Source organism: Crocuta crocuta, unplaced genomic scaffold (genome assembly GCF_008692635.1).
Source record: "Crocuta crocuta isolate KB4526 unplaced genomic scaffold, BGI_CrCroc_1.0 scaffold367, whole genome shotgun sequence".
NCBI classification, from domain to species: domain Eukaryota; kingdom Metazoa; phylum Chordata; class Mammalia; order Carnivora; family Hyaenidae; genus Crocuta; species Crocuta crocuta.
The window spans coordinates 5,394,988-5,410,501 of NW_027527936.1; the positions used below are offsets into that span (position 1 = coordinate 5,394,988).

Here is a 15,514-nt window from a genome sequence, read left to right on the forward strand (position 1 = left end):
CGTGGTTCATGGGTTTAAGGCCCACATTGGGCTCTACACTGATGGTGTGGAGCCTGCTTGGGATTCTCTTTCACCTTCTTTCTGCCCCTCCCCCACCTCTCTCTTTCTCAAAAATAACATTAAAAATTTTTTGAATGCAATTTATAAGGTGCATACATATATATACATATATGTATATGTATATACATACCAATCACCCAGAGTATATATATTTCAGCACACATAGAAGTAAAAAAACCTGACCTTATACTAGCTAAAAGTCTCAATTAGTTCCAAAGAATAAAACATTCTATGTTCCCTAACCATACTGTATTAAACTTAGAAAATGACTTTCTCTTGCAGTTCCCACTCTCCTCCCCCTTCCTAAAGAGATCCTGTCCAAAGTCATTAGGTGGGGTCAAGCAAGGTCAGATCTATAGATCTATGGGTGGCAGAGGCCCACAGCAGGGTGCTGGGGCCTAATCAGGATGTGAAGTGTGTCCATGAAGGGTGAAAGATAGGGTAATGTGTGTATGGCAGCAGCCCAGTGCAGAATGTCAGAGCCTATTAAGAAACATAAGGCAAAAGTCCTAGCAGGAGGGCAGCCCAATTCAAAGTGGAGGAGCCTGGGGGCGCCTGGGTGGCTTAGTCGGTTAAGCGTCCGACTTTTGCTTAGGTCATGATCTCGCGGTTCATGGGTTCGAGTCCCGCGTTGGGCTCTGTGCTGACTGCCAGCTCAGAGCCTGGAGCCTGTTTCAGTCTGTGACTCCCTCTCTCTCTGACCCTCCCCTGCTCACGCTGTCTCTCTCTCTCTCCTAGAAATAAATAAAAATTAAAAAAAAAAAAAAAAATAAAAAAAAAAAAAAAAAGGTGGAGGAGCCTGATTAGAATAAGGAAGGATCCCGGCAGAGGAACAAGGCCAAGTAAGTGGAGGGCTTCCATGCAGCAAGATGTTTTGCACAGGTATTATAACCTGGGTGTAGTGAAGAAGGAATTAATGTAAGGGAGGAGGTGGTAACTGGAGTTTAGTTACATACTGGGAATTGATCAAAAAGTAAAAAGTATTAAAGAAAAACAAGAGTCAGGTTCCTTACTGTGGGAGAAAGGAGGCAATGACAAAATTTCAAAACACACAGAACTACAAAAACCACTATGCATACATCTTCAATATAATAGGTGGAGCAGTACTCAATGGAAAATCAGCTTTAAGAACACTTTTTTTTTTTCTTCCAGAAAAACAAGACTGGGGCACTTGGGTGGCTCAGCTGGTTGAGTGCCCGACCCTTGATTTCAGTTCAGGTCCTGATCCCAGGGTTATGGGATGGAGCCCCACATCAGGCTACATGCTCGGTGTGGAACCTACCTGAGACTTTTTTCTCTTTCCCTCTCTCCCCCTCTCCTCTTGCCCCTCTCCCCTGCTTGCATTTTCTCTCAAATTAAAACACACACACACACACACACACACACACACACACACACACACACTAAAACCAAACTGACATAAGCATTTTTATCAAGATGATGGAAAAAGAGCATTAGGGGTGCCTGGGTAGCACACCTGGTTAAGCTTTTGATTCTTATCTTGGCTCAGGTCATGATCTCACGGTTCTTAAGTTCTAACCCCATATCAGGCTCTCTAGAGCCTGCTTGGAATTCTGTCTCTCCTTCTCTCTGCCCCTCCCTGTTTGTGTGCGCTCTCTCTCAAAATAAATGAACTTAAAAAAAGAAAAAGAGCAATAAAGCAAACCAAAAGGGGCGCCTGCATGGTGTGGTTGGTTAAACATCCGACCTAAGCTCAGGTCATGATCTCACGGTTTGTGAGTTCAAGCACCGAACTGGGCTGTCTGTGGTTAAGTGCTCAGCCCACTTCAAATCCTCTTGTACCCTTCCCTCTGCCCCTCCTCCACTTGTGTCTGCCCACGTGCTCTCTCTCAAAAATAAACATTTAAAATAAAATGAAGCAAACCAAAAGAAACAGAAAGAAGCAAAAAAGGTAAAAAAAAAAAAAGATAGAGATGATTTATAATTAATTTACAATTAAAAGATTAATAAGACAAACTGGTAAAGCTGTTTGGGAGAAAAGATACAAGAAGACAGCATGGAAATGGGGAAATAAATACAACAGATTAAGAAATATTATGAGTAAAGCAATTATCATAAGCAATTTATATGCTAATAAATTTGAAAATCTTACACCAGATAACTTCTATTACATGGCAAATCTGGCACAGTAAAAGACTTAAACAGACCACTATATACTGTTACACATACCAAAGACACTTAAATGTAAATCAGAAAATGCCTATTTTCAAAAGGGTCCGAGGTGAAGAAAGGAAGCTGAATCTCTACTTGTAATTTGCTCTTGGTTAGCAAAGAGATGCTTTGTTAGTGAGCTGGGACAGGTTGGTTAGCACTTTGGCCCAGAACTAAAGTTTGGGACCAGCCTGCACAAAAGAAATAGCTAATTCAAGGACAATCCCTTGATTTGGTTCAGTGGCCCTGTCTAGAGATTTTTAAAATCAGGACTGATTGCAAGACACACTCTGGGAAAGACCAGCATTTAGTATAAACACATTAAAGGAAGCCAATTCACAAAATACTTAGGAAGAAGAAAAATAAGCAAGATGGGATATGGGAGTGGGTGTAAAGGAGAAACACAGGCTCATTTCTAGCTTGTACAACTATGAAGATGACCATCGTATCATTTGCTAATATAAGGAGTAAAATGCTGACTGGTTACTCTTCCTTCAGTACAATTCAGAGTTTTGGGGTTATTTTTTAAGTAAACTCTACACTCAACATGAGGCTCAAACCCACAACACCGAGATCAAGAGTTGCATGCTTCACCAACCGAGCCAGTCAGGCACTCCCAAGAGTTGTTTTTATAGAGGTCTATACCTACAACTCCCAGTAATAAATGTAATGTCCATGTAATAGGTTTTTATGGAAAAGACATAACTGCTACATGCTTTCTGTCTTAAGAATTTGGCTTAAACTACAGAAAATGTGAAATTCAAGGCAGGGAGATGAATCACCCATTAGGTTATTGAGCTGTTAGACACAAAGGAAAAATGCCTCAATTTTAAACATGAGCAGTTCGTTTTCAAACCCCACTAGGCATGTTCCAGTCATCCACTTACATATATGACACATACCATCTTTTCAGTCAATTCTCAGTTTCAAATTTCTCTACCAGAGTCCCAGGTGAGGTAGTGACTGCAAATGAAATATTAATTGGCAATGCTTTGCTACTGGTGTGAAGTTCTAAAGCTGTCATATAACTTAAAAACTCCCACCATCCTCAATAAACAAACCTAGGATGTGAAGTTATTATCCAAGAGCATGATCTGTGCATGCATGTACAAAGTATGTGGTTTGAGAAAATAGATGACAAATGGGAGTGTTTAGTACAAGGGAACAAATAAAAGATGAAAAGAAATTCCTGTTCTGAAAGACTAAAGAGAAACATGATAAAATGCCAATAATAGTTTTATTAGGATGTTGGAACTATGGTTATTTTGTTTTTATCTTCTTTATTAGTCAATATTTTTATTTATTTATTTTAACAAATAGTTTATTGTCAAGTTGGTTTCCATATAACACCCAGTGCTCATCCCAACAAGTGCCCTCCTCCATGCCCATAACCCCCTTCCCCTCCCCCGCACCCCCATCAGCCTTCAGTTTGTTCTTGGCATTCAAGAGTCTCATGGTTTGCCTCCCACCCTCTCCCCCACTGTTTTTCCCCTTCTTCTCCCTCATGGTCCTCTGTTAAGTTCCTCCTAATCCTCCTATACGTGCAAACATGATATTTGTCCTTCTCNTATTAGTCAATGTTTTTGTAATGAAATTACTTCGCTCTGCAATTTTTAATAAAATTTTACAAAGTTCTTTGCTGCTGCTGCCTTTTGGAGCTGTGGCCATTTTTCTACAGTGACTAATTGAAGGGGCTTCTGCTTAACTACTGACATTTTGAAAAGGAAAATTTTCACCACTTAAAACTTTCTTAGAACTTTTTAAAAACATTGTGTTAGACTAAATTGGAGGGAAAATCAAGATTAAAAAATATGTATTTTAAAGTTTATTTTCAGAGAGACAGTGCATGCGGGGGAAGGACAGAGAGAGAGGGGGAACAGAGAATCCAAAGAGGACTTATTGTTGACAGCAGCTAGCCTGACACAGTGCTCAAAGCCACAAACTGTGAGATCATGACCTGAGCCAAAGTCAGCTGACTCAGTAACAAACTGAGCCACCCAGGCACCCCATAAAACATATTTTTTTTAAATATGAGATGTCAAGTATGTGGTCTGGAGCTCAGAAAGGTCTGTTCTGGAGACAGAATTTGGGAACAGTCAGTATCTGGTAGATGATGCTTAACGTCAGAGGAAATGAGATCTCAGGAGATTATAAAGACACAAATAGTTTTGAAGTGCTGTCTAGTCCATCCCTTAGTTTCCATTTCTATTTGTCACTCCAAGTTCCAATTATTCACCAATAACGAAAATTGGCACTACCAGTCTCTTCCATTCTCTGCCTCAGCCTCTACTCTTGGCTGCTAGATCTCTCTTCCTAAATCCAGGTTAAAATTATATCACAACACTGGCTGAGAAATTTTGTCTTCCTACCAACTACAGAATAGGAATTAAGTTCCTCAGTCTGATAGACAGAAGTAAATGTTGCCCCATAAGTAATCCCCCTCTGAAATCTGCAAAGTACTTTGTGCCTTCTAATGCACTTAACATTTGCTCCTTCCAGTATAGTTATAAATGTTGATCTTAATTCCCAAGCAGGCAAAAAACCTATTAGCTTCTAGAACTTCCTGCCTTGCCTTTCTTTGAAACTCAATAGCATCTAACATGGTCCCCAGCATGTGGTAAGGATTCAAAGTTTTAATTAATTAATTTTTTACAAATTACAATAAAGCAAGGATGCAGAAAATAGGAACCCTCATACACTTCTGGTAGAAATATAAAATGGTATAGCTGCTGAAAACAATTGGCAGTTCTTCAGAAAGTTAAACATGGAGTTACCATATGATCTAACATCTCCACTGCTAGGTACATATCCAAGAGAAATAAAAACATATGCCCACACAAAAACTTATAAGTGAATGTTCACAGCAGCTTTGTTCACAATAGCCAAGTAGAAACAACCCAAATGTCCACAAACAAATGAATAAAGAAATAGAATGTGGTATATCCATTTAATAGAATATTATTCAGCTATAAAAAGGAACGAAGTCAGGGCATCTGGGTGGCTCAGTCAGTTAAGCGGCCGACTTCGGCTCAGGTCATGATCTCACGGTTCGTGGGTTCGAGCCCCGCGTCGGGCTATGCGCTCACAGCTAGCTCAAGAGCCTGGAGCCTGTTTCGGACTCTGTGTCTCCCTCTCTCTCTGACCCTCCCCTGCTGTCATGCTGTCTCTCTCTCTCAGAAATAAATAAAACATTAAAAAAATTAGAAAAGAAAAAGGCATGAAGTACTAATACATGCTACAATATGGATAAACCTTGAAAACATTAAGTGAAAGAAACCAAATACATAAAGTGACACATACTGTATGATTTATATGAAATATCCAATCCATAGAGACAGAAAACTGATTAGTGGTTAACAAGGGCTGGAGGTGAGGAGTGTGACTGCTTAATGAATATGAGATTTATGTTTGGAATAACAAAAAAGTTCTGCAACTGTATAGTGGTGATGGTTGCAAAACATTGTGAATGTATTTAATGTCACCAAATTGTATACTTTAAAATGGTTACAGTGGGGGTACCTGGCTGGCTCAGTCAGTAGAGCTTAAGACTCTTTATCTCAGGATGGTGAGTTCAAGCCCAACACTGGGCATGGAGCTTACTTAAAAAAAATTTTTTTTAAATGGTTATGATGGTAAATCTTAAAGTGTATTTTGCCACAATTTACAAAGTATAATAAGGCTGTAGTTTAGTCAACAGAAATAGTCAATATTAAATATAAAGAGGTGGCTCAGTTGGTTAATCGTCCAACTGTGGCTCAAGCCATGATCTTGCGGTTCATGAGTTCGAGCCCGCATAGGGCTCTGTACTGTCAGCACAGAGCCTGATTTGGATTCTGTGTCTCCCTCACTCTGTTCCTCCCCCACTTTCATGAAAACTTTCTCTCCCAAAAATAAACAAACATTAAAAAAAATAAACACACGGACAAATCTATTTAAAAATAAATAAATATAAACAATGCTCTCCATTTTTATTCAGGTTTTATCTAAGAGTTTTTGCTCTCTCCCTGTAACAAATATATCAGAATTATCTGTACCCAAATACTTGATCCAAACAAGCATTCATAAACATTTGCTGAATATTCTACCTTTTCCAAACCTATGACTTCATATATGCCTGGCAATCTACAAAGTACTTCACAACATGATCTAATTTTATCTCTTATAATTAAGCTTGTAATGCAAGTAAGTAGAGGATGTCCCTGACAAGGACCTTTGCTCAATCTCTTCTACCTTAGGCTCCCTTTACCACTCTGTTTCTGATCTCAATCGTCATTTTCTCCAGTCCAGCAGTGTCACCATCTACTATTGGTTAACTTCAACCTCTTTCTGCACTGATTTCACTGCAATTAACAAAAAAACACACCCACTTCTCCACCAACTTTGAACAAAATCCTTTCCTAGAGTCTATATTTCCCTCTAGTTATTTAAGTTCACTTGTCTTCATTCCTTTTTTTTTTTTTTTTTTTTAAATTTTGAGAGAGACAGAGACTGGGCGAGTTGGGGAGGGACAGAGAGAGAGAGAATACCAAGCAGGGCAGATAGAGCCCTATGCAGGGCTTGAACCCACAAAGCCGTGAAATCATGACTTGACTGAAACCAAGAGTCCAATGCTTAACCGAATGAGCCACACAGACACCCCTCCCTTCATTCTTTTTTCTTTAATTTTGTTTGTAATATTTATTTGAGAGAGAGAGCGAGAGAGAGAGAGGGAGTGAGGGAGAGGCAGAGAGAGAGGGAGACACAGAATCTGAAGCAGGCTCCATGCTCTGAGCTGTCAGAACAGAGCCTGAGGCAGGACTTGAACTTATGAACCGTGAGATGGTGACCTGAGCCCAAGTTGGATGCCCAATCGACTGAGCCACCCAGGCAGGCGCCTCTCCCCTTCATTCTTAATAAACTTATATAGAGTAGTATATCCCTTAGCCTTCATTTTATCACTCCCCATTTAGTCCTCAGTCCACAGCTAATTACTTTTCCTTCACAATTCCAAACATAACTCTGAACACAGATATGTCCTTCTAATTCCAAAATGTGATGGGTAGCTCCCAGTTTCTTTACCTCTAAATGAAAGCTATGCTATTTCACATATTGCTTTGAAGAATAAACCAAATACAAAAATTAGAAGCACATTACATTTTAATTAATTCTTAGTCAAAGGATGGATTAAATTAAGTACAAAGCCAGTATTTACTCCTACTCAGGAAGAATTCTTGAAACACTGATCATGTAACTCCTAACATACACTTTATCCTTTCCTCCTTTCTCCCACTAACACCAGATTAGCCATCCATTCCAGAGGTTAACAAGAAAAAACTGAGGCAGACTCTAAAATGTTAAGGGACTTATCTAAGGTAACACATCCAATAAGCAGCTAGGTCAGGCCTGGAACCAAGCCTTCTAATTTCACTGCATTCTGCATTACACTGGATCTTTTTTTTTTTTTAATTAATTAACTTATTTGAGAGAGAGAGAGCACGTGCACACACACAAGCAGGGGAGAGAGCTAGAGAATCTTAAGCAGGCTCCATGATCAGTACAGAGCCCAACATGGGGCTCGATCTCACAACCATGAGATCATGACCTGAGCTGAAATTAAGAGTTGGACACTTAACCTACTGAACCACCTCAGTGCACCTACACTGTGGTTCTTATTCTCCAATTGTAAAATATGATTCCTAAAATTAGAAAAAAACAAAAACAAACAAACAAAAAAACAGTTCCTTCCATAAGCCTCCTTAAAGTCTTATGGAGCAAATATACTAAATAAGGATATTAATTAACTTAAATATAGAGGTTTTTTGCACTCCTCTCATTATTTGTCCATGTTAGCAGAGTCTGGCTTCCAGGCAAAACTGAAAGACTTGAAAAATACCTTTTGTTGATAAGAAAAAAACATATAATGAAATGTGGCTAGTAGGCACATAGTTCCTCATCTTAATAAAACTACAGGGGTGCCTAGGTGGCTCAGGTCATGGGTGTGGGAGTTCATGAGTATCCATGAGTATCCAGCTCACCACTAGGATCTGGGCTGACAGCATGACTGAATCCTGTCTCCCTCTCTCTCCAGTCCCTCCCCCACTGGCACTCTATCAAAAATACACACACACACACACACACACACACACGCACAAAACATTATCAGGCTTATGTCAAATACTGGCTAAAAGGTGGAAGTAGACTTGGGAGAGTTTGAAGGGAACTTCTCTACTTTTTACTTTCATATGCTCACTTGTTTAAAACTGATCTGCCTGGGCGCCTCAGACCGTTGAGCGCCGACTTCGGCTCAGGTCACGATCTCATGGTTTGTGGATTCAAGCCCCGCATCGGGCTCTGTGTTGACAGCCAGCTCGGAGCCTGGAGCCTGTTTCGGATTCTGTGTCTCCCTCTCTCTCTGACCCTCCCCTGCTCATGCTGTCTCTCTCTCTCTCTCAGAAATAAATAAAACATTAAAAAAAAATTTTAAACTGATCTGCCTAAGGCAGCCCCTATAATCAAAGCATCATGGTGGTTCTTTTTTCCCATCTCCCTGGTTCAAAAGTGTCAGTCTCCTGCTCACCCATCTTACTGTGGTGTACTACCTTAAGCATATTAAAAATAAAAATAAAAAGGCTTTTGATTAATATTGGGAGTCTTCTGATTGTGGAGTGTGATGACAGGAATTTCTGTTTAATCGTCTCGTCTCTTGGGTCCCTAGCTATTATCAAAGAATGCCTTGGTTCGGAGAGCACAGAGAATGTGGGTAAGACATAGAACATTATTTAATGTAGGTAACAGACTCAGCAATACTCCTTGTATGCTGGAAAATGAATCTAGTGTGAAACTCAGCAAGGACTCATACTGCACCTAAAACTATGTCTAAGGTACACTAAGAATGTGTCCCAGTTTCACATTTCATGATTCCAAGCTGTTGAAAAGACCTAAATTTACTTCCAACAGATCAACGTTACATATTTGAATAAAAGGAACATATTATAAAGTTTGAAAACATGTTTTTAAAAAAGAAATTCAAATGCATGTTAAGGTTTATACTACTTTAAAAAAAAATGTTGATTTATTTTTTAGAGAGAGGCAGACAGGCAGAGAGCCAGAGGGGAAGGACAGAGAGAGAGGGAGACACAGAATCCAAAGCAGGCTCCAGGCTATGAGCTGTCAAGCACAGAGCCCAACACAGGCTCCAATCCATGAACTGTGAGATCATGACCTAAGCCAAAGTCAGACACTTCACCAACTGAGCCACCCAAATGTCCCTACATTTTCTTGAATATAGATATTCAGGACATGAAAAAACATTTTAATTAACTTAAGCTGAAACATTTCAGATATTATAAACCTGTATTTATTAAAATTTTTTTAATGTTTATTTATTTTTGAGAGAGAGAGAGAGAAAGAGAGAGACAGTGCAAGTGGGGAAGAGGCAGAGGAAGAGGGAGACACAGAATCGGAAGCAGGCTCCAGGCTCTGAGAGCTCATCACAGAGTGTGACTCGGGGCTTGAACTCATGAACCGTGAGATCATGACCTGAGCTGAATCGGATGCTTAACCAACTGAGCCACCTGGGCACCCCAAATTTATATTCATTTTTAAATGCAAATCTTTTGTTACTGTCATATATCAAGCATTTCAATGTACATTTATTCATCCCTACCATATATTTGCTTAAAGTGACTGTGAATTACACTGTTTAAAAAAAAGTTCCTAGCAAAATAAATCACACTTAGAAACAGAACACCTATGTCTATACATTAGGTAGGACATATGTTCTTGAAATGCAATCTAGAATATGCCTTAAACTTATAAACAACAAAATACACTTCATTTAACTCCAATAACTTCTCTCTCTCAGATGCTGACATCCCATTTTAATTCTGTCTAAAGCATACATCTTCAACCATGAAATTTCTATTTCTACCTGCACTAGATGCAATAATTCAAAAATTACCTCTATTACACCACTGAGCCTGGGAAAAATCCAAAAATATTCAGTATCTAATTTTTAACCAAACCTTGTGTTTAATTTTAGATTCATAAAAAAAAATTCCTAAATAGTCATTTGGTAAGTTTTCTCCAGTAAAGGTTTTTGGGTCTATCTTTTAGAAACTGAGAAACATAATGACTGGGTAACAAATCACTGAACAATCCATTTATGATCTGTGTACAAGCATACTTTGTGGAGATACTGCAGATTCAGTTCCAGAACACTGCAATAAAGCAAATATCACCAAAGACCTAGTCAAATGAATTTTTTGGTTTCATAGTGCACATGAAAGTTGCTAGGGCACCTGGGTGGCTCAAATCAGTTAGGTTTCTGACTTTGGATCAGGTCATGATCTTGCGGTTTGTGAGTTCAAGCCCTGCGTTGGGAAGCCCCGCATCGGGAAGCCCTGCGTCGGGCTCTGTGCTGAAACTCAGAGCCTGGAGTCTACTTCAGATTCTGTCTCCCTCTTTCTGCCCCTCCCCTGCTCATGCTCTGTCTCTCAAAAATAAATGTTAAAAAAAAAAAAAGTTGTTTACATGAGGGGTGCCTGGGTGGCTCAGTCAGTTAAGCATCTGACTCTTGATTTTGGCTCAGGTCATGACCTCAGTTTGTGAGAACCATGTTGGGCTCTGCACTAACAGCATTGAGCCTGCCTGAGATCTTCTCTCTTCCTCCCCCTCTCTCAAAAATAAATAAACGTTTTAATAAAAGTTGTTTACACTATACTGTAGTCTATGAAGTGTGCAATATTATCACGTCTAAAAAAACGTACATATAGCTTACTGAAAATACTTCATTGCTAAAAATGCTAACCGTCATGATTTTTCAACTAGTCATAATCTTTTTGCTTGTGGAGGGTCCTGCCTTGGATGTAGGTGCAGCTTCTACATCAGCACTTGGTGCTTCACCTTGTACTTTTTTGTTGTGGAGATGACTACTTCTGCCAGCTTGGAACTTTTCTTCTACAAGAGTTAGGGTCTTGCTCTGGATTAGGTTTTGGCATAAGGGAGTGTTATGGTTGGTTTGATCTTCTATTTAGACCACTCAAACTTTCTCCATGTCAGCCATAAGACCAATCCACTTTTTTATCATTCATGTGTTTGCTGGAATAGCACTTTTAACTTCCTTCATGAACTTTTCCTTTGCATTTACAACTTGGCTGTTTGACACAAAGGGCCTAACTTTTGGGTATCTTGGGTTTCGACATGCCTGCCTTACTACGCTTAATCATTTCTAGTTATTGATTTAAATATTTATTTTATTTTATATTTGAGAGAGAGCAAGAGCATGCAAGCGGGAAAGAGGGGCAGCCTGCTTGGGGCTCTCTCCCTCTCTCTTCCCCTGCTGATGCATGTATGTGCTCTCTCTCTCTCAAAATAAATGAAGATTAAAAAAGAATAAAGTGAAACACCTGTGATTCTTCCTTTCACTTGAATACTTAGAGGCCACTGCGAGGTTATTAAATGGCCTAATTTCAACATTGTTGTGTCTCAGGGAATAGGAAGGCCTGAGGAGAAGGAAACAGGGGAGGAGCCAGAACACACATTTAAAGTTCACCATCTTGTATGGGAACAGTTAGTGGTGTCCCAAAACAAGTACAATAGTAATAGCAAATTACCCTGATCACAGACCACCATAACAAATATAATAATAACGATAATGAAAAACTTTAGAAATATAGCGAGAATTACCAAACTGTGACAGAGACATGAAAATCCTGTTGGAAAAATGGCACCAAAAAACTTGCTCAGCACAAGGTTGCCACAAATCTTCAACTGGAAAAAAAAAACATAGTACCTGTGAAGCACAATAAAATGGTATGCCTATATTGAATTGAAAAAGGATATAACCTAGTTCTCAGCTAAAAGATCACTACAAATAACTTTTGATAATAGACGGTGAAATGATTCTTGGTAAATAAAGAGTTCAAAGAAGTGAGTGGCAATATCATGTAAGTTTCAAACCATACACGGCATTCTTAGAAATCACATCCATACAAAATATAGAAAGAACTTACACAACTCAACACTCAAAAATAAAATAAAAATCCCATTAAAAAATGGGAAGAAGACATGAACAGACATTTCTCCAAAGACATCCAGATGGCTGACACATGAAAAGATACTCAACATGACTTATCAGAGAAATGCAAATCAAAACTAAAATGAGATATCACCTCACTCCTGTCAAAATAGCTAAAATCAAAATACAAGATGGGGCACCTGGCTAGCTCAGTTGGTTGAACATGGAACTCTTGATCTTGACTCTTGAACCTCAATGTGGGTTCAAAAGAGAGATTATTTTAAAAATAAGGGCACCTGGGTGGCTCAGTCAGTTAAGCATCTGACTCTTGGTTTCAGACTCAGGTCATGATCTCATGGTTCAGGAGTTTGAGCCCTGCATCAGGATCTGCGCTGACAGTGTGGAGCCTGCTTTGGATGCTCTCTTTCTACCCCGTCCCCTGCTCATTTCTCTCTCTCCCTCAAAAAACAAAACAAAACAAAAACAGACTTTAAAAAAATAATAAAAATACAACACAAGAAACAAGTGTTGGAGAGGATGTGGAGAAAAAGGAACCCTCATGCACTCTAGGTGGGAATGCAAAGTAGTTCAGCCACTGTGGAAAAGAGTACAGAGGTTCCTCACAAAGTTAAAAATAGAACTACCTTATGATCCAGCAATCACACTACAGGGTATTTACCCAAAGAATACCAGATCACTAATTCAAAAGGATACACAAACCCTTATGTTTATAGCAGCATTATTTACAACAGCCAAAATATGGAAGCAGCCCAGATGTTCATCAATTGATGAATATCCCAGATACAGAAGATGTGGTATAAGGGTGACTGGCTGGCTCAGTTCGTAGAGTACATGACTCTATCTCAGGGTTGTGAGTTAGAGCTTCACACTGGATGTAGAGATTGCTCAATAAAATCTTAGAAAAAGATGTGGTATACACACACACACACACACACACACACACACACACACACACACAGTAACATCATTCAGCCAGAAAAAAGAATGAAATCTTGCCATCTGCAACAACATGGATGGAGCTAGAGAGTATAATGCTAGGCAAAATAAGTCAGAGAAAGACAAATACCAGATCATTTCACTCATGTGTGAAATTTAAGAAACAAAAAGCAAAACAGCAGCAGCAACAACAACAAAACAAGCAAAGGGAAGAAAATGAGAGAGGCAAGCTAAGAAACAGAGTCTTAATTAAAGAGGACAAACTGATGGTTACCAGAGGGGAGTGGGTGGAGGGATGGATTAAAAAAAAATTTTTTTTTAATGTTTATTTATTTTTGAGAGACACAGAGCATGAGCAGAGAAGGGTCAGAGAGAAAGAAGACATAGAATCTAAAGCAGGCTCAGAGCTGCAGCTCAGAGCCTGACATGAGGCTTGAACTCATGAACCATGAGATCATGACCTGAGCCGAAGTCAGACACTTAACCAACTGAGCCACCCAGGCGTCCCTGGAGGGATGGGGATTAAAGAGTACACTTGTGATGAGCACAGGATGTATGGAAGTGCTGAATTACTATGTTGTATACCTGAAACCAATGTAACACTGTATATTAACTGGAATTTATTTTTTTTAATTTAAAAAACTTTTAAAAAGAAATCACATCCATAAATCCGTAAAAGTTGAAAAAAAAAAAAGGAAGTAACCTGATATTGTTTTCATTTTAATAAGTAACTTTTTCCGATAGCACTGATTACCTATGTAACTTATCTTTAACTGTCTCCCAATGAATCAACCACAAAGAACACTGACACTTAAGTGCTCAATATATTATCTGCTGAATGAGTGCATAAACCAATGAAAGGATTGCTAACCAAAAGGCAGTACAGTTTCACCTTCACAAGGTAATCTCATACTGCTTTGCAATGAGGTGTTAGCAGTTTACATCACCAGCAGGGGTTATTTTAAGAGTTCCATCTGTTCCCCACTCTCACCAAGCTACACTGCCAGACTGGCAGTTATTCTTTGTTCTGCTGGTAAGTATAAAATGATCACTTACTGTGGTCTTCATTTGCATCTTTTAATCTATTTATCATCTCTTCGTGTTTTTTTTTTGTAAGGAATTTTTATCTTTTTTTTTTTTATGTTTTATTTATTTCTAGGAGAGAGAGAGAGAGAGAGACAGCGTGAGCAGGGGAGGGTCAGAGAGAGAGGGAGTCACAGACTGAAACAGGCTCCAGGCTCCGAGCTGGCAGTCAGCACAGAGCCCAACGCGGGGCTCGAACCCACAAACCGCGAGATCATGACCTAAGCGAAAGTCGGACGCTTAACCGACTAAGCCACCCAGGCGCCCCAGGAATTTTTATCTTTTAACCATTCCTCCTTTGGTTGCTGATCTTTCTCTTCCTTATCTTTAGTAAGAAAATTACAATAGACCCCAAATATCTTTTCCAACTTAGTGGGATACCTTTTCCAACCTCATGGGTTATCTTTTGAGGAACACAAGTTCTAAATTCAAATGTGATCATTTACCTAGGTTGTCTTCTTAGTTTTATAGTTTTGCCTTTCACATTTAAGACTTCAGTCAACACTGATATGTATCTGGTATGAGGTCCAGGTCCAAATCCATCGTTTACCATGTGAGTAGCCAACTGTCCTGGAACCATTCTTTCTCCACTGATTCATAAAGCCAGCTCTCTTATAAAGTATTTCTACATATGTATGTGTCTGTTTCCAGGCTTCTGTTCCACTGATTTATTTATCTATTCCCACACTATTACCAGGTGTCTTAACTATTATGGTTTTATAATATGATCTTAATATATAATAGGCCAAGGCCTCCCCCTATACATATACATTATTGAAGGCCCTAGCTATCCTTTCATGTATATTTTAAAACAAGCATGGGGTGGGAGGTTGTTATAACACTGCTTAGAACAATAATGAGTCGGGGCGCCTGGGTGGCTCAGTCGGTTGAGCAGCTGGCTTCAGCTCAGGTCATGATCCCACAGTTTGTGGGTTCAAGCCCCGCATCGGGCTCTGTGCTGACAGCTCAGAGCCTGGAGCCCGTCTTAGGATTCTGTGTCTCCCTCTTTCTCTGACACTACCCTGCTCACGCTCGCTCTCTCTCTCTCTCTCTCTCTCTCTCTCAAAAATAAATAAAACAGGGGCGCCTGGGTGGCTTAGTCGGTTAAGCGTCCGGCTTTCGCTTAGGTCCTGATCTCGTGGTTTGTGGGTTCGAGCCCCGCGTCGGGCTCTGTGCTGACTGCCAGCTCAGAGCCTGGAGCCTGTTTCAGAGTCTGTGTCTCCCTCTCTCTCTGACCCTCCCCTG

The 15,514-nt window shown here is 39.7% G+C and overlaps 1 protein-coding gene across 3 annotated transcripts in view; it reads right to left on the bottom strand.

Annotated features, from left to right (window-relative positions):
* The window catches only part of GPBP1L1 (GC-rich promoter binding protein 1 like 1), a 67,607-nt gene that overhangs the window by 40,343 nt on the left and 11,750 nt on the right, over positions 1 to 15,514 (bottom strand). The window contains exon 2 of one of the 3 annotated variants that reach the window (XM_077752121.1): positions 11,899 to 11,982. The exons of the other annotated variants lie outside the window; for them this stretch is intronic. The gene's annotated coding sequence lies outside the window, so the exon portion shown is untranslated. The remainder of the gene's footprint in view (positions 1 to 11,898; positions 11,983 to 15,514) is intronic. 3 annotated transcript variants of the gene reach the window in all.